Here is an 18,836-nt window from a genome sequence, read left to right as displayed (position 1 = left end):
AAGGTACTATTCTGTGCTTTTGAACAGAGTCAGCCAGATTTCTGCAGGACCTCCGGGGAAGGGTTTCATGTTTACTGATTCACAGCTACGTAGCTATGAACATATCGTTATCTGCCCTCCCTGTTACTAGTATCAAACATGTTAACATTTACATATACAATTTTCAAAGTCACACATCTGACCGTACTGCATTTAGAATTTATTTTAAGCTATAAATGTCACCTTTATAAAACTATAGTATTTACAAAATTGATCAAAACATTTATGTCATAATTTCTAATTGTGCTTTAAAATTTTTCGTTAGTTATGAGATATATTCAAACTATAGTATTTACAAAATTGATCAAAACATTTATGTCATAATTTCTAATTGTGCTTTAAAATTTTTCGTTAGTTATGAGATATATTCAAACTATAGTATTTACAAAATTGATCAAAACATTTATGTCATAATTTCTAATTGTGCTTTAAAATTTTTCGTTAGTTATGAGATATATTCCTCAATATTTACATATCAATAAATATTCAATAACAATATGTAGATAAAACAATTGCTTGTCCGTTTTGATATATAAACTATTTTGAGGCACAGTATCTCATGACAATCCAGGTGTGATTACGTTTTACTAAACTGGGACTTCTCAAGTTGGTTCTTACAAGTTATTACATTATGGTTTGTTTTCAGACTCAGTCTGCCGGTAAACTCATGCTATATGAATAATAATTGTAACTAAGCAACACATTTTCCAATAATTGTTATTTCACAAGATTTGGAATAAATTTAGTTACTCTGTGTCAATGTTGCAGTAAATATCTTTAAATTGGGCCATTTTGCTTTTCATTTTCTACAATTTAAAACTAATCAAATGACCATTTCTTTTGTCTCCAACAATGAAAAAAAAAAGAATCTCTGCAATAAAGTCTTGTCCTGTTTTGGCCGCTAAATGATTTGGCCATGGGTAAGTTTTGGCATATGGTGGGCGAATCAGCATTTTCCTGGTGGACAGTGTTGGGAGGTAGCTAACCACGGGTCTTTCTTACGCTTACGTATCTTGCTGTGTGGTCCAAAATCTCAGTGCTCTCACAGTTCTTTCACCTGTACCACCTCTCAGGATTGTTTATGCAGCTTGCAATTTTTAAAAGTGAGAATATGCAGCCAAGAATGTACTACATGGTTCTGGCTGAAAGTGATTTTTCTCTGACAAAATTTGGGCTTGCTTACAGCTTACACAGAAGTAGCAGATTCCATAAACTCAAAGTTTTTCTCCTCTTGTACACCCCATTGCCCGTGCAGCTCCACTTGGACTTCTGAATTACCCAGTGGGATTTGTGGCTCTAGGTGCCAGTGGGACTGTGGTGCCAATAATCCTGCTGTTGCCATTACTGTGAGTCATAAAGTCCTTTGTGATTATGCATCTTTCATCAGCATCCAAAGAATGTGGCAAGTTAACTTGATAATTTATCATCATTCCGATGGGAGTGCTGCTCCACACTGACATAGTGTCAATATGGGGTAATATTTTTATGGATAATTATGGTTGTGAGGCTATTTTATCAAAAACCCCCTCTCCAGTGAATCACTACTTGTCACATTGGCCTGAACTGCAGATGCTGGACATCACTCAGCTGGTTCAGATTAATCAAGTGCCTACAAGTGGCTTTAGAGAATAAAAGCATGAGGGCCTCAACAGGCCTATAGAGAAACCCCTTTTCCCAGTCTCCCTCACCTAAACAAGAGTCTTGGTCCCAAGCATGGAGTTTGGAATTGGAAGGGTAAGCACCCTCATACCACTTTCATCTTGCATCCCAGATTATGCTAACTGGTTCCTACCCAGATGGCTGGTGGGATGAGATCCTCCTTGCCAGCATTCCATGCCTGGCAAGTTGCAGAGCTGAGATTCACTGTGTTCTAGTAACAGTGCTTACAGCCTCTCTAATCACAAAGTGATAAATAGTGCATAAAAATGCCCAAATCTCAGAAATCACCACTTAAGAACTTAGAACACTGTTGCTCAAAAATTTTATTGAAATTTTAAAAAGCCAGAAGATGTCCCAAATATTCATTTTCATTGGTTCATTTGTATAATAATTTATGTTCTGAAAATAAAAAGGATGAGGATTAATATTCATCTGATAATTTCATTTTTTATTTATAAATTACATAACTAAATTTATAAAATTTGTCTTTTTCAATTATGTCATCTTTAATATTTATTGTTCTGTCCAATTATCAAAGAGAAGATGAATTAATTTATCCAGTCTCCCATTGGGGCAGAGATGAGGAGTGAAAACATCAGTGAGTAGAGAGGGGCCCTAAGCTGCTGTGGCCACTGTGTGAGAGGGTGTAATACTGTGACTCCCTTGCTCCTGCAAGAAGCCTATTGTCCAGACAGTGAGAAAACAGACACCTGAAAGTGAGTTAATGTCCTTGACTGTGGGACAGCAGGTGAGGGCAAGATGATCTTTGAGGAAGAGCAATACAGTCAGAGTGTGCTCAGCAGTGAAGGGAGACCTCATGGAGGCTGCAGTAGGGAGAGAACTTTGTGAAGACGCAGGCTGAAAACTGAGTTGCCAAGGTCTGTGGGTACCAAGGGTGGGACAAAGCCGTCCAGGGAGGGAGAGAAGCAAGGACAGAGGCAAGGATGATGAGCATGATGCATGGAGATTGGAAGGTGCACAGAAGTGGCTCCAGAGAGAAAGGCAGACTCATTGTGAGGGAATTTCAAAGTGAGGTGGAAGGTTAAACTGGAGCCGAACAGTTGTGGTTTGAACATTTGTGTCCCCCACAAATTCATACGTTAAATTCTAACTCTCATGGTGATAATTTTAGAAGATGGATCCCTTGCAAGGTGATGAAGCCATGAAAGTTGTATTAGTCATTTCTTGCATCATAATAAAGAAATACCCAAGGCTGGGTCATTTATAAAGAAAAGAGATTTAGTTGGCTCATGGCTCTGCAGGCTGTACAGGAAGCATGGCGCTGGCATCTGCCTCAGGTGGGGGCCTCAGGGAGCCTGCTTTCCATCATGATGAAAGGCCAAAGGGGAGCTGCCATACCACATGGACAGGGGAGACCAGAGGGAGCAAGAGAGAGTGAAGGGGACTTTTAAACAACCAGATATCACGTGAATTGAGTGAGAACTCACTTGTTACCAAGGGGTTGGTGCTAAACCATTCATGAGGGATCCACCCCCATGATCCATTCACCTCCCATCAGGCCCCATGTCCAACATTGGGAACCACATTTCAACATGAGATTTGGAGGGGAGAAGCATCCAAACCATATAAAAGGTGGAACCCTCATGAATGGTATTTATGGTCTTAAAAGATTATCTTTGCCTCACTGGGGAAAGTACAACCTGAATACCCTTTTCTGACCAAAGAGGAGCAAAATCTGCCAAGTCAAAATGGTGCCACTAACAGCTGAGTTTTGACTGCTTGGAACTGTAATCCTTTCAGCAAGACTTCTATTTGCCTCAAATAAAAAGTGCTTTAAAAAAAAAAAGGCCTCTAAGAGCTCGCTCATGCTTTTCATCACATAAGACAGCAATAACAAATCAGCAGTCAGCAGCCCAGAAGAGAACTCTTATCAGAATTTGACCCTGCTGGCATGCTGATCTTGGGCTTCCAGCCTCTAGAATTGTGAGAAATACATTTCTGTTGTTTACAAGCTACACAGTCTTGGGTACTTTGTGATAGCAGCATGAACCGACTAAGAATCAAGTAGAGCAGGAATTTGAGGACTAATGGAGTGGATTTTCTATTATTTTTTAAAGAAGAATAGAAGGAGAAAAAAGAAAAGAAAAAGAGGAGAAGGAGAAAATGAATGGAAATTACACACTTACTGTGAGTCAATAAAGGCTCTGGGTATTAAGAATACTGTCTAACTCAACTCTCACAAATCTTGAGAAGGGTAAGTTTATACACCTTTCACAGAAAAGTTGTTGAAGCTAAAATATGTTAAATGTGTGCTAATTGGTAATAGACAACTTTTGAACCCCACTGATGCTTGAATTTTCACTCTGCTGAAAGTTGTCAGGTTCAGATTTCAAAGCAGACCTGTTAGCTCCAAACCATGAGTTTCTACGGTTGTGCTGTTCTGCAGAAGAGTAATATGACTTCGGTTCCTCTGGCATTAGTGTATAGCAAGACCGGAGTGGGAGAGATCAGAAGAAGGAGCACTTTCGTGATGACGATGATATGTACCATTTGGGTGCACACAGATGTCCCAGTTGCTACCTCCAGCATCTCTCATTTTCTTCAATAATGTGCAAGCTCAGTAACATATACATTTTTAAGAAAGGAGAATTAGAGATGTCAAGAATACAAAACTATGAAGGGCAAAGGTTGAAGTTAAAAATAGGACTGACTAGCTTCAAAGCCATCAGGTTCAAATCTTACTATAATATCCGAGGGTACTGTTCGAGTGAGATGTCACAAGACCAGGTGCATAGTGGAAATGGTGGGGATGAAAACAATTGTCTTACCCAGTTGGATGTACCAGGATCAACTTTACTTGCCATGATGCTCCTTGGGCACACCAGTAAAACTTCTCTTCCTCCCTCTTTACTCCCATTACAGTACAGAAGAAAGTACTGGAATGCCAGCAAGATGATAATTATTCTCTGAGAATACGAGAAAGGGAGAAGCCTGAATGTCGGTCGAAATTACGTTCTGGTTACTTACAGTGGAATTTGATTCTGACCATCTTAGTAAAAAATGGGATTTACTGGAATTCTCTCATGTGCTTGGAGGAAAAACTGAAAGTCAGTGCTTGGAAACTGAGCAGGCATCAAGGTGGGCTGGACAGTGGTGAGCAGACCAAAGGTCATGGCATGGGAGGATCTTGGCCAGCACATCATCATCACTGCCTCCAGGAATAATCCATTCACCATCTGGGCCCATCATCTGAAGTCACTTGCTCAGGATATAAAGACCTAAGAGACAGAATTTGGTTTGCTATGCTTCAGTTAATTTCTTCAAACAGATCCATAGAAACAACTTCTTAACGCAGCATTCCTTCCACAGATAACAGTTTTCTCCAGTGACTCTGGGAAGTAAGATTGTAGAATAAGTTCCTTGGAACGCTGACCAAACAGGAATCAACATATTGTGACATCATAATATAAACATATTCCTCTTGGAACTTTGCTCCATGCAATTTAAAAGAGGGCTATGCACACATCAAGTTATTTCATTTTCTTTTACTTCTGTAGGGGGTTTCCTCTGGCTTGACTTCCAAATGGAGTGCTATTTAAATCACTGCGATTGGCTGACCGTTAATAGTACTTTATGAGAAGGAATTAGAGACTAATATTTTATTCTAGTTTTAATTCAAAACCATCTGAAAACTGACTTCCTCATAATGAATCAGACTTGGCTGGGAGCATGATAAATTTAATTATAATGGACTTCATGTGGGTATTGCCAGTCATTTACATATTAATTGAGTCCCGTGAAATGATTTTTCTTACCGTTTTGAGTGTTAAAACCAAGGAAGGGCTAAAGCACAGAAAGACCTGATTCTCTCGTTTGTGAGACATCTGTGGTATTTTCAGTTGCACGAAGCCACCCATAACAGTGTTGAGCATTAAGAAAGCCCAGGGTTCAGGCTCTGGAGACCCAAGGTGTTGCTAGCGTTGCTGAAAGGTCCCATTGCTCAGTGGAGTCGTGAAGGACTCAGGCTTTCTGTCTCCCCTCTTGGCTTTCTGGTCTACAGTTGAGGTTTTCCCAGGGCTGGTTCCCTGAGGGTGGGGGCTGCTAAGATGCCTCATTATTACTTGGGCATGAAGCTGACTGTTCTGGGCACTCTCCTGGGAGAATGTGGAGAAATTTCATCTGCAGCCAGTGGTGAATCTCTTTATATCCAATTGCCCTAAACTGTCATCTCTACTTTGCAGCCAATTACAAATATCAGAGATGAGTTAAATTTGATTTTTTCAAATGACTATGGGCCATACCTGAAATTAGGAATTTTATTGAGTTAATATTTAATACAAATTTGAAGCATGTTGGTGCCTGGCGCATACTAACTGAGCAAATGGAGGAAGGAAGGAAGGAAGGAAGGAAGGAAGGAAGGAAGGAAGGAAGGAAGGAAGGAAGGAAGGAAGGAAGGAAGGAAGGTGGGTGCAATCAGCTGCTGGTAAATTACTCAGGGTGCTTGGGGAGCGTTATGTTCAACAAAATCAGAATCTGTCAAGGAGGAAAAATAGAGAAAAAGATGCAAAGATTCTGGTAGATCTCACACACACACACACACACACACACACACACACACATTCCTATGTGTGGGTGAAAGAATGTATTAATAAGAAACAAATGTCAGGTGTTCATTATTTACTTATTTTTTGGTGATTTGAGAGCTTACCCAGGAAATAATAAAGCATCACAACCCTCAATTCCTATCTGATAACTAAAGGTCTTCATTTTATTTTAGAAAGTCTGAAGTTCTTGTACGGACTTTCAGAAGGATGAGGATGGGGTGGCAGCTTTTTGCTTTAGCTCCACTGAGGAACATGAGTCTTTAATTTTTCAGAACTGAGATTAGTGATTTGAGCTGGGGCAGCAGAGTTAACTGGAGAAAGTGGGAGGAGGGTGGTAGATCAGAGAGGTCAGAAACCTGCATCCTTTAGGAAATAAGAGACTGTTGAGATTTTCTATTTTTGTTTGTGTCAACTTAATATAGAAATATATTAAGACATTTCTCTATTTCATCTAAATTATCAAATATAAGGCATAAACTTGTTCACAACATTCCCTTATTATTATTTTAATATTTGTAGAATGTGTAAAAATGTCCTGTTTCTCATCCTTGATGTTAGTAATTTGTGTTTTCTCCTATTTTCTTAATCATTCTAACTAAAGGCTTATGAATTTCATTGATTGTTTGAAAGAACTAGCTTTAGTTTCATTGATTTTTCTCTTATTTGTCCATTTTATTTTTGATCAATCATGTGTATTTTTGTTTTATCCTACTTTCTACATGCTTTTCAGTTAATTTATTAAGTAACTTTTTCCATCTAGGTTTTTGTAGTAATTAGTTTTATATCGTTTCCATCTCTTTTTATTTTTTTTTGGAAACAAAGTCTCACTATGTTGACCAGCCTGAAGGGCAGTGGTGCCATCTCAGCTCACTGCAGCTTCTGCCTTCCAGGTTCAAGCAGTTCTCCTGCCTCAGCCTCCCGAGTAGCTGGGACTACAGGCACACACCATCACAAACAGCTAATTTCTGTATTTTTAGTAGAGTTGGAGTTTCACCATGTTGGTCAGGTTGGTCTTGAACTTCTGACCTCAGGTGACCTGCCTGCCTTGGCCTCCCAAAGTGCTAGGATTAACGGCATGAGCCGCTGCATTTGGCCTCCATTTTTTGTGTAAGCTTCTAGTACTATAAAGATTCTTGCCAGCATTGTTTTAGCTGTATCCAACAAATGTTGGCATGTTTTAATTGTCATTTCATCTAAAATATTCTAATGTCCTTTGTGCTTTTTTTTCTTAATCCATAGATTATTTTAAACTATGTTGTTTAATTTCAAAATATTTCCAAATATTTGGGATATTTTTCAGATATCAGTCTTATTTCTAATTTAATTTGTTGTTATTAGATAATATATGACTTTGTATGACTTCAAGACTTTGAAAAGTTTTGAAGCTGGCTAATAGCACCCATAACAGTGTTGAGTAGTAAGACTTGCATAGGAAAAACAAGGCAAGAAAGGGCAAAACCAAAATAATATGTAGAAAATAAGGTCATGTCATAAATGGCCACATGTGTTATATATAACATTTGGGATGTATCCTATGTCAGGGGGAGATTTTCAATAGAGAATAATATGATAAATATATAATAATTTAAAAACTAAACAAAAAATGAAAATTGAAATAAAAAGAACATTTGTAGTAGATGTGTACAAAAATTCGGAAACAAAGTTGTTTGAAATTTTATAACACCAATTATAGTAATTATTAATAAAAATTATGTATGATAGTTTGAAGATATAAAGAGAATATTTTTATCAAGAAAGGATGTTGAACTTTGTCAAATGCTTCTTCTGCATTAATTGAGATGATCATGTAGTTTTTATTAATCATTTTGTTAATATGTGTCATATTTATTGATTTCCATATGATAAATTAGTCTTGCATCCCAGAAACAAATCCCGTTTGGTCCTGATGTATAATCTTTTGATGTGTTGTTGAGTTTGGTTTGCTAATATTTCATTGAGAAATTTTGCTTCAATGTTCATCAGATATATTCGACTATATTTTCTTTGCTTGATATACCTTGGGCTTAGATATCTAGGTAATATTGGCATTACAAAATGTTTTTAAAAGTATTTTCTGTTGCTCTGTTCTTTGGAAGAAGGAGTATTGGTGTTAATTATTCTTTGAATATTTGGTAGAATTTAGTAATGAAGCCATCTGGTCTAGTGAGTTTTTATTGGAAAGTTTTCAATTATTTCTTCCGTCTCTTTATTTATTACCAGTCATTTCAGGCTTCCTATTTTTTCCTGATTTTTTTGGTAAGTGATATTTTCCTAGGGATTTATTCATTTTCTCTAGGTTATTTAACTTGTTGGCATAGAATTGGTCATAACAGTCCCTTATAATCCTTTTTATTTTTGAGGCATCTGTTGCAATGCTTCCATATCTGTCTTATCTGAGCATTGTTTTCTCTTTTTCTTAGTCTAGCTAAGGGTCTACCAGTTTCAACTATATTTTCAAAAATTAATTTTTCTATTTTTTTCTACTTTTTTAAACTCTCCATTTACTTCATTTCTGTTCTGATCTTTATTATTTCCATTTTCATGCCAACTTTGGGTTTAGTTGTTCTTTTTCTAGTTCCTTGAGGCATACTGTTAGTGTATTTATGTGGGATCTTTCTTTCAGATATGCAGATATCACTAGAGAGAGATAAAAATATGAAATTTCAAGAAAACTGACTAGGGCATAGTGGTGCATTTCTGTAATCTCAACATTTTGGGAGGTCAGGGTGAGAGGATCACTTGAGGCCAGGAGTTTGAGATCAGCCTGAGAAATATAGCAAGGCCTGATTTCTATAAAAATAAGAAAATAAATAAATATATTTAAAAATATATCTTTTAAAAAGAAAATATGACACCACCAATGAAACACAATTCTCTGGAAACTGGCCCCCTAAAACAGAAACTTATAAAAGTCATTCAAAATAATATGCTTAAGGAAATTCAGTGAGATACAAGAGAATACAGATATTATACTATTCAAGGAAACAAGAAAATCAATTCATGATGTTAATGAAAAATTTAACAAAGAGATAGGTATCATAAAACAGAAACCTTGAAGCTAAAGAAATGAATTATTAAAAATGAATGACTATATTAAATAAATAAATTAAATTAAAATATAATAGGAAGCTTCAACAGTAGTCTAGCTCAAGCAGAAGAATCTGTAAACTTGAAAACAGGTCCTTTGAAATTACTCAGTCTTAGGGTAAAATAAAAGAAAAAATAAAGATGAAACAGAGTGAAGAAAGCCTAATGGACTTTTGCGACATGATTAAATGAACACTTCTTTGCCATATGGGAGTTCTAGAAGAAGAAGAGACAGATAAAGGAACAGAAAACTTATCTAATAAAACAATTGTTAAAAACTTTGCAAGTCTTGAGAGATATAAAATTCACATTCATAAAGCCTGGAGGTTCCCAAACAGATTTAATCACATTATAATCAAGTTATAAAAAGTCAAAGGCAAAGAGAACATTTTAATAGCAGCAAGAAGGAAAAAAACCGTGTCACATATAAATGAATTTCTGTTAGATTATCAGGGATTTCTCAGGAAACCTTCCAGGCCAGAGGAGAATTTAAGGATATTTTCAAAGTGCTGAAAGAAAAAACAAAAAAACCTGACAACCAAGAATGCTATACTCAGCCAAGTTTTTCTTCAGAAATGAGAGAGCAACATTGTCTTTCCCCAAAAAGCCAAAGTTAAGGGAATTCATCACCACTAAAGCTGCTTTACATAAAAAGTTTTATAGAGTTGTTTAAGTTAAAACAAAAGGATGATATCATAAGAATATAACAATATATAAAACTCACTGGTAGAGTTAAATATATAGTTAAATTTAGAGTACTGTAGTACTGTAATGGTGGTGAGTAAATCATTCATACCTTTAGTACAGAGGCTAAAAGTCAAAACATTAAGAAATAACTAAAGTTATGATATGTTGTGAAGGAATACGTGATATAAAAAGATAAACATTTAGACTCCTTTGTTTTTGAAGGATAATTGCTCAGAGTACAAAATTGTAGCTTGATGGGTTTTTTCAACATTTTAAATATTTTACTACACTGTCTTATTGTTTGCCTGGTTTCTGAGAAATCTAATGTAATTTTTACTTTTGCTTCTCTATATGTAAGGTGATAATTTTTCCTCTGGTGTCTTTCATTTTTTAAAAAATCTATCTAACTGATATGGTTTGGCTGTGTCCCCACCCAAATCTCATTTCAAATTGCAGTTCTCAATCCCCATGTGTCATTGGGAAAATCCCAGTGGGAGGTAATTGAATCATGGTGAAAATTACCCTTGTGCTGTTCTTGTAATAATGAGTTCTCATGAGATCTGATGGTTTAATGACGGGCTTTCCCCCTTTTGGCGAGTACTTTTCCTGCCTGCTGCCATGTGAAAAAGGATGTGTTTGTTTCCCCTTTTGCCATTATTGTAAGTTTCCTGAGGCCTCCCAAGTCATGCTGAACTGTGAGTCAGTTGAACGTCTTTCCTTCATAAATTACCCAGTCTTAGGTTTGTCTTTATTAGCAACCTAAGAACAGACTAAGACACTAATTTTTTCGGTTTGAATGTAATGTACTTAGGTGTAGAGTTTTTAAATTTATTTATCATGCTTGTTTTTTGAGCTGCCTGGATTGTAGCTTGTTCTCAGACATTAATTTGGAGTAAATTCTTAGGCATTAATGTATCACCTGTTTCTTCTATTCCTTTATTTCTCTTTTGAGAATTTTATTTTGGCTCATTTTATTCAGCCTTTTTTTTCCTCTTTGATTTTCAGTTTTGCAGGCTTCTATTAATATAACATAAAACTAAGAGATTCTTTTCTTAGCTGTATCCTGTCTACCAATGGGCACATTCTTTATATGCTACAGTGTTTCTCATCTCTAGCATTTCTTTCTGGTTCTTTCTTAGTATTTTCATCTCTTTGCTTACACTGCCCTTCTGTTTTTGCTGTCTGATTTACCCATTAGAGCCCTCAGAATTTTAATCATAGTTGTTTTAAGTTCATCATCTGACAATTCCACCATTCATTTCATATCTGGGTCTGGTTCTGATGCTTGTTTTGTCTCTTCAAACAGTGACTCCCTCCCCACCTTTTAGTATACCCTGTAGTTTTTCATGAAAAGCAGACATAATAGACTGTGTGAAAGGAACTGTGGCAAACAGGTTTTGAATAACGTAATGGTAATGTATGGGCAAATCTTTTTATAGTTTCATTATTAGTTCTCAGTCTTTTAGTTAGCTTACGCCTCTGGGCTATGAACTTCAAAAGTGCTTTTTAGAGGTTTTTATTTTTTTCTTCCTTAAGAGGGTACAGGATGGCTAGAAGGAGGTCAAGTTGGGTATTTACCTTTAACCAGGTGAGTCAGTCTCTGATAGTAGTCCAGTAGATTAGCCTGTGCCTATGATAGTTTCTTTTCAGGACTGGCCTTGTTAAATAGGAAAGAATGCCTTGCAGCATTGCACAGTGGTTCCTTTGCTTTTACCCCTGCCTGAAACAGAAGGGAATATATTTTTTTTTTTAGGGAGAGAACAATGGCAGAGGTCTTGGAAATAAAACTCACAAAAATATGGGAGGCCCCCATGACTGTTTTTCCTTGTCTCAGCCTTGCTCATTCTAAATCTCTAGAAATTTGTCAACTATAGTTTGTATATTTCTAAGCCAGTATCAGCTCCTACAGAGGTTTCTGCTAATGAGCTTCTGATCTGGAAAGTTTGTATTCTCTGTATTTATCTGTCTGTCTCTACAATATTAGGGACAGCACTTGCCCTGTTACCTCACTTCTAGGATGGATTTAAGAAGAGTTGGTGATTTTTCTGTTTCTTTAGGTTTTACTTGTTGGAATGGGGTAATGACCTGCAAGTTGCCTACATGCCAATCCAGAAATTATTTATTGTTTTTTACTGCTTATTTTCTATTTTTTTCTGCTCTTATGTTACAATTTTCTTCCTTCTACTTACTTCACATTTTGCTTGCTCTTCTTCTTTTAGATTATTAAAATATAAACTTAGGTCACTTATTTAAATCTTTTATTTTCTTCATATAAGGAGATAAAGATATTATTTTCTTCTAAGTTCTGCTTTGGCTGCTTTCCATACAGTTATTATGTATTAATTTATTTTCCATTTATTAAAATATTTCTAATGTTCCTTGTGATTTACTTTTTGACCCACCTATAATTTGGAATTCTGTTGTTCAACTAGCAAATATTTGGGAAAATTTTCAGATAGTTTTGGTGAATCCTAATTTAGGTGTTGTTTGGTCAGAGAGCATATACTATGTAATTTCAATCTTTTAAATTTATTTTAAACTGTGATATAGTTACTTGTGCAATTAAATGCATATTCTGTTTTTTTGGGGGGGTGAAAGTGTTTCATAAAGGTCAGTTAGCTCACTTTAGTTGATAGTGTTACTGAGTTATTCAGATGTTTTCTATCCTTATTGCTTGTTTTTGGTCTAATGTACAATGACAATTGAGATAAACTGTTAAAATCTACCACTACCATTGTAGACTTGGATCTTTTTACTTTTATTTGACATCTTTTTCATGTATGTGGGAGCTCTGCAATAGGTGTACATATACAAATATAAAGCATTTAATCTTGTTGATTTATTAACATTTATCATTACTTAGTATCTTTTATACTTGTCTTGAAAATGTTATCTAATCTGAGTATAGCTTTGCAGTTTGTTATAGTTAGTATGTATATTAATATGTACATCTATTTTTTGTATACTTTTTTGCAGTGTTTTATATAGAACACTTATCTCATACTCAAAGTGTTGTTTTAATACCTTGCTTTTTACAATTCTCACTTACTGTGTATATTTTAAACTGGACTTTTGACATAATTTTTATTTAATGCAATTTCTACTATTTTGAGGTTTAACCTTTCTTCTTGCCATTTATTTTCTGTGTACTCTGTTTATTGTTTCTTTTTTTCTTTTTATTTACTTTTTTTGGGTACCAAGTGATTAACTTTTGGTTATTCCATTTTTATCTTCCCTCTTGGTTTATTAAGCATGACTCTCTTCCTTTTATACTGTTTTTAGTATGGCTGTTATAGAGTTTTAGTATACACTTTTGACTTATAATGATGATGATTATTTTTATTGAGACTGAGTTCAGCTCTCATTACCCAGGCTGCTTGGCTCACCGCAACCTCCGTCTTCTGGGTTCAAGCAATTCTCCTGCCTCAGCCTCCCGAGTAACTGGGACTACAGGCATGCACCACCATGCCCAGCTAATTTTTGTATTTTTAGTAGAGACAGAGTTTCACCATGTTGACCAGGATGGTCTCAATCTCTTGACCTTGTTATCCACCCGTCACAAGGTGAAGGGTTATAGGCGTGAGCCACCGTGATAATTAGTTTTTAAATTGCATTATAATGCTTTGGCAGAGTGTAATAACATTGTAAAATTGTACTTCAGTTTTCTCCTTCTCATTCTATATGCTTTTTGTCCTTCTACATATGCTTTAAACTCCAAAGTATATTATTATTGTTGTTGTTTATTTTTATCTAAAATAATTTTTTTATATTGTGATACTTGAAATTCCTAAAACTCTTTTCTGTTGTTTATAAGGTTGAAACTATTTTCAGAATACCTTATTTACATTTTTACTTTCATGCCATCACAGCATATATTTGCATTGTCAGAGGCTAGATAACATATGGTATTGTAACAGATTGAATGCAAAAATGGGAGAATCTAGCTGCCTCCTCTTAAGTCAGACATTAAAGAAATTTCCAAAAAAAAATAAAAATAAAAAAAGAAATTTTCAAAGGTATACAGTGTCATTCTTGCTGCTAGCATTTTCTTGTTGTTTTAAAAAGACAGTGATATTTATTTAAAATGATTTTTAAAACATGTATGGAATTCTTGTTATCTTTAATATATTTCTGTTTTCTTTTCTAATATGTTAAATGTATTAGCAGCTATAATTATCTAAACAAAAGCTGTTTGTGAACCTTTGTGAATACCAAAAGATTTCTACAAGTTAAAGGTATTTTAAGATTAAAAAGTTTAAGAATATTATTGATTTTTAAATGTTTCTAATTCTGATACATTTAATTTTTAACTACTATTTCCATTGTTCTACTCTTTTCATATAGATGCAAATTTCCATGAAGGTTATTATCCTTCAATCTGAAGAAATTTCTTAAGCTTTTTTTCATACAAAGGACTGACAATGCATTGTTTTCGCTTTGTCTAAAATGTCTTTTTTTTTCATCTTCATGTTAAAAAAGCTGTATGCAGAATTCTAGGTTGAAAATTGTTTACAGAAATTTGGGGTGAATGTTATAATGCTTACCTCTCACCCTACTAGTGCCCATTTAGGAAAACTAGTTACCCCAACTTCTGAGAATGGATATTTGAGAAGGTCAAAGTCACCTGTGTATTTAAAAAATTAAAGCAGTTGAAATTAGTGTGACAAGGAACATTACACCCATATTTAATTTAATGTGATAAGCATGCCCCTGTGTGGGGGTCCGGCACGTCTGCCAGGGGGCTTCCGACCAGTGGAGAGACTCAGCCCAACTTAAGCGTTCTCAACCTGGAAGAGGGAGTGTGCAGAAGAAAAGATAGAGAGTGGGGTCTGGAGGACTACCAGGCAATGCTGGAGCAGCGAGTTTATTTGTGCACACTATAGGTTATATACCTTTCAGTGTTTAAGGAGTGACGTACATTCCATTGTATCTTGAAATAAAATCAAGAACATAAATCACAAGAAAAGGGGTACAGAAAGTATGACTCTTAATCATAGGGTGTACAGCAAAGGGACAATAAAGTTTGCAAAAGAGGGTCATAAATCTAAACATATGTTTATCTAAAATCAGTCAAACAAGCAAGTAAGATCGTTAACAAGGTACAGCTGGACCTTTCCAAATGTCATTCTAACCTTGCCTATTCATATAGGATTATATGCAAACAGTATGATTGAGTTAGCAGAGGTAAACCAAGTCATAGAGTTATTGTGCAGAGAAGGAACTAGGAGGCACACAATGTCTAACCATACAGTGTCTCATTAGACCACAAGGCCTGAGCTCAGCCATTCTGTTGCAAATGTCAGAGGCAAAGATTGATGTTTATAAAATCAGTGCAACCAGACTTCCTCTTTTCCCCTTAGCTCAACAGCCTGCAGGAGAGGAGAAACGTGTATGGGCTCAAGCTCAAGATGGCGAGGGTCCTGTCAAGGGCCCTTTGCAGGAGTGATCCCCACACCCCCGCTTTTTCTAACCAACTCATGCTCTATCTGCAGAAATTAGAATATTTCAAATTGCATTCTCCTGTAAAATTTATATTATTGACCTGACCTCAGTCTTTAAGATTTTTTTAAAAAATTTTTATTGCATTTTAGGTTTTGGGGTACATGTGCAGAACATGCAAGACAGTTGCATAGGTACACACATGGCAGTGTGTTTTGCTTCCTTTCTCCCCTTCACCCACATTTGGCATTTCTCCTCAAGTCTTTAAGATTTTTATTTTCAGACACCTACAGCTGTCAACACCTGACTTCTAGAATTTTTCTTGAAATTTAAAATTCTAACTTATGTTAATGCCATGTGCATTTCTGAGAAAAAGCTACGATGAAGTAATTGGGTAACCTTTTATATTTTTTTCCTGTGTGCTGCTAACAGTGACATCCATAAGTGTTACTAAATTTACCATTGTGTATGCAACGTCATAGAGAAATGGTGTATTTTATATGGTGTTTGAACATAGGTGTTTTCTTAGAAATTCTAACGGAGACTAATCTTTCTCCCTTGATGCTGATGACTTGACATACTTTACCACCAAATTCCAACCCTAGACCTTACAAATCCAATTGTTGTGAGAAGTAGGATCTATCTAATATCGCTGAATACTAAACAAAATTATGAAAATGGTTACTAAAGTGGGTCCATTGAAATAAATATATGTTTATCAAAGTGCTTGCAGTATTTAGGAGCTCCAGGCAATGCTTTAAAGAAGTGGCAAACCATCATGAAGTGAAAAAATATTCCAACAGATCTCAGATGCATTTCAGCTGTTCTGGATTTCCTATTGATAACTGTCCTATTGACATGAGTTTTCCCAGGAGGGCTGTGGTTTAAACCAATGCAGATTTTATTTCCTGTGCCCCTTGCTCTCTGCAAAGAGCCAATCTACTAAGAACACATACATCCCAACTCCACAGGGTTTCTCACTACCTGCGTTAGTCTGTTTGGGCAGCTACAATAAAGTGCTCCAGACGGGGTAATTTACAAACCATAGACATTTATTTTTAACTGTTCCTGAGATTGGTAAGTCCAATATAATGGCACTGGCAGATTTGATGTCTAGAGAAGAACCATTCCTCATAGATGGTGCTGTCTAGGTCTTCTCACATGGCAAAAGAAATGGAAGGGATAAATCGCTCCTTTGTGCCTTTTATGAGATCACTAATCCCACTTACTTGCCTTCTACTCTCATGACTTAATCACCTCCTAGAAGTTCCATCTGTTAATATTATTAATTAATTTATTTTTTTTTGGAGACAGAGTCTCACTTTGTCACCCAGCCTGGAGTGCAGGGGTGGCATCTTGGCTCACTGCAACCTCCACCTCTTGGGTTCAAGCAATTCTCCTGCCTCAGCCTCCAAAGTAGCTGGGGTTACCGGTATGCACCACCACTCCTGGCTAATTTTTGTATTTTTATTAGAACTGGGGTTTCATCATGTTGATCAGTCTGGTCTCGAACACCTGATTCATGATCCACCTGCCTCAGCCTCCCAAAGTGCTGTGATTACAGGGGTGAGCCACCACTCCCAGCCTTGGTGATTAAGTTTTAACATAGGCATATTAGGGGGACCCACTCAGATCATAGTACCAACCAAGCACATAACACCCTTCTCAAATCCCCTTTGTCAACCCCAGTGTCTCCTCTCTGGCTCTATCCAGTTCTACTTGTCCTTCAGGGCTCAGCCTGATGACCATACCTTCCATGAAATCATCTAATGGACTGCAGATGAAATCAGTGCCTTTGTTTTCATAGTCAGTAAGAGCAGAATATTGCTTTTACTTTACCTTAACACCCTCTGGGTTGGTCGTTTACTTCTCTTTGTCCCTCCTGAGTTTGCATTGGGATCACTGTCAGACACCATCAGCACATAGGAATGCCAGAACATGAGATTCACTGAAGGACCATAGGAACTGAAATCTAATATACATCCATGGGCTCTCACCATCCCGCAGCTTAGCCTTCATACCCTGTGATGGCCAGCCTAGCAGTATACAAGGCCTTCATCCCTTCGATACTCTTCAAATTTATAAGGTCAAAAATAGGGAACACTTGTTTGACTATTACCAGTAGACAATGCCTAGTTTGAGAAGTGGCTTTTTCAGGAAGGGCGGACAGTGTCTGATAGCCTGTTCGTTTGTTGAGAAAATGTTACCGGCTGAACCATCTTTCTGCTAAGCTATGAAAAGAATGGAGGAATTTGCTTTTAAGGGCAAACTGTTTGGTGTCTTAGTAGTAAGCTATAAGTAATAGCCATGCCTTGTTGATGTTTCTATCCCGAGTCCTAGCACATAGAAGGTCTAGATGAGCATCAAGACCCAACATGTGATTCACATGTGGCTTGCATAGACAGAAGAGCTACATACCCAAATCAAGACATGTCTGGTCATCTGTAACAAATATGTGAAATAGCCTTCACCAGACTTTTCTGCAGAAATTCCATTTGGGTTTTCACCAAGACATTAGTGGTTGAATAACATCCCAGTAGTGATTATCTCAGCCTTCCACTAAAAGGCTAAGACTTTTTGTCTAGCTGACCTTGAGCAAGAAACTGTATTTGCACTTCAGCCCTCAGAATCCTACCAATATCTCCTAAGTGTGTTCATGTTTTCTATCTTGTCTACTATTGCTTCAAACTTTACATCCTCACAGACTATTACTTTTGCTCCTAAATCTTTCTCAACAATATCGAAGAGAGTTTTTCCATCTGTTTTACCGTGTAATTCTTCAATGCAAGTACACAATGTTAAGAATAGTAAAAAAGAATGATACAGTTTAAGTTATCAGACAAGTTAGAGCTCTGACTTAGCTCTGGCAGTTAAGAATATTTTAGTATCTTCAGCACAAGAAGGAAAACAAAGGCAGGGTATGTTCGCTGCTGTTGCTGCTGTGATTCTAAAGTTCAGCCAAAGACTTATTAGTGTTTCAATGTCCTGCTTTATAACACATGACCCAGAGGCAAAAATATAAGAAATGACAAGAACACTACGTAGAGCTTTGATAGAAAGACTTGTCTAGACACAGGACACTTGTGATTTTGATTCAAGTCAGGCCAGGATGACAGTAGCCAGGAGACATACTTAGGGAGGCTTTGATTCTCCCTTCAGAAAAAGTTAGTTTCTTCCCAGTTAGATTCCTACAATTTCAGAACCTGGAAACTGTTTAGAAATAGTGTCTAATTTTTTCTCTTAGATTATTTGTCTCTGGTGGATATGTTATATCTCTAGGCTTAAAGAGCCTTAAATAGATGCCGCTGTTATGTAATAATTATTTTTATTGGGAATGTATTTCCATTAGCAAGACATTGT

General features: G+C 36.4%; 1 long non-coding RNA gene across 2 annotated transcripts; it reads right to left on the bottom strand.

Annotated features, from left to right (window-relative positions):
• Positions 1-2,006: 2,006 nt before the first annotated feature.
• On the bottom strand, positions 2,007-5,046 carry LOC144581487 (uncharacterized). Of its 2 annotated transcripts, none has more exons than XR_013532368.1 (3): positions 4,731-5,046; positions 4,060-4,625; positions 2,007-2,097 (listed from the first exon to the last, which is right to left on the bottom strand). It is a non-coding gene; the product is annotated as an uncharacterized LOC144581487 (long non-coding RNA). The 2 variants fall into 2 exon arrangements; XR_013532369.1 differs by having other exon boundaries at positions 4,488-4,625.
• Between the last annotated feature and the right edge of the window lie 13,790 nt (positions 5,047-18,836).

This window comes from Callithrix jacchus, chromosome 2 (genome assembly GCF_049354715.1).
Source record: "Callithrix jacchus isolate 240 chromosome 2, calJac240_pri, whole genome shotgun sequence".
NCBI lineage: Eukaryota > Metazoa > Chordata > Mammalia > Primates > Cebidae > Callithrix > Callithrix jacchus.
The sequence above is the reverse complement of the archived record's forward strand: the minus strand, read 5'-3'. Positions and strand labels throughout refer to the sequence as shown.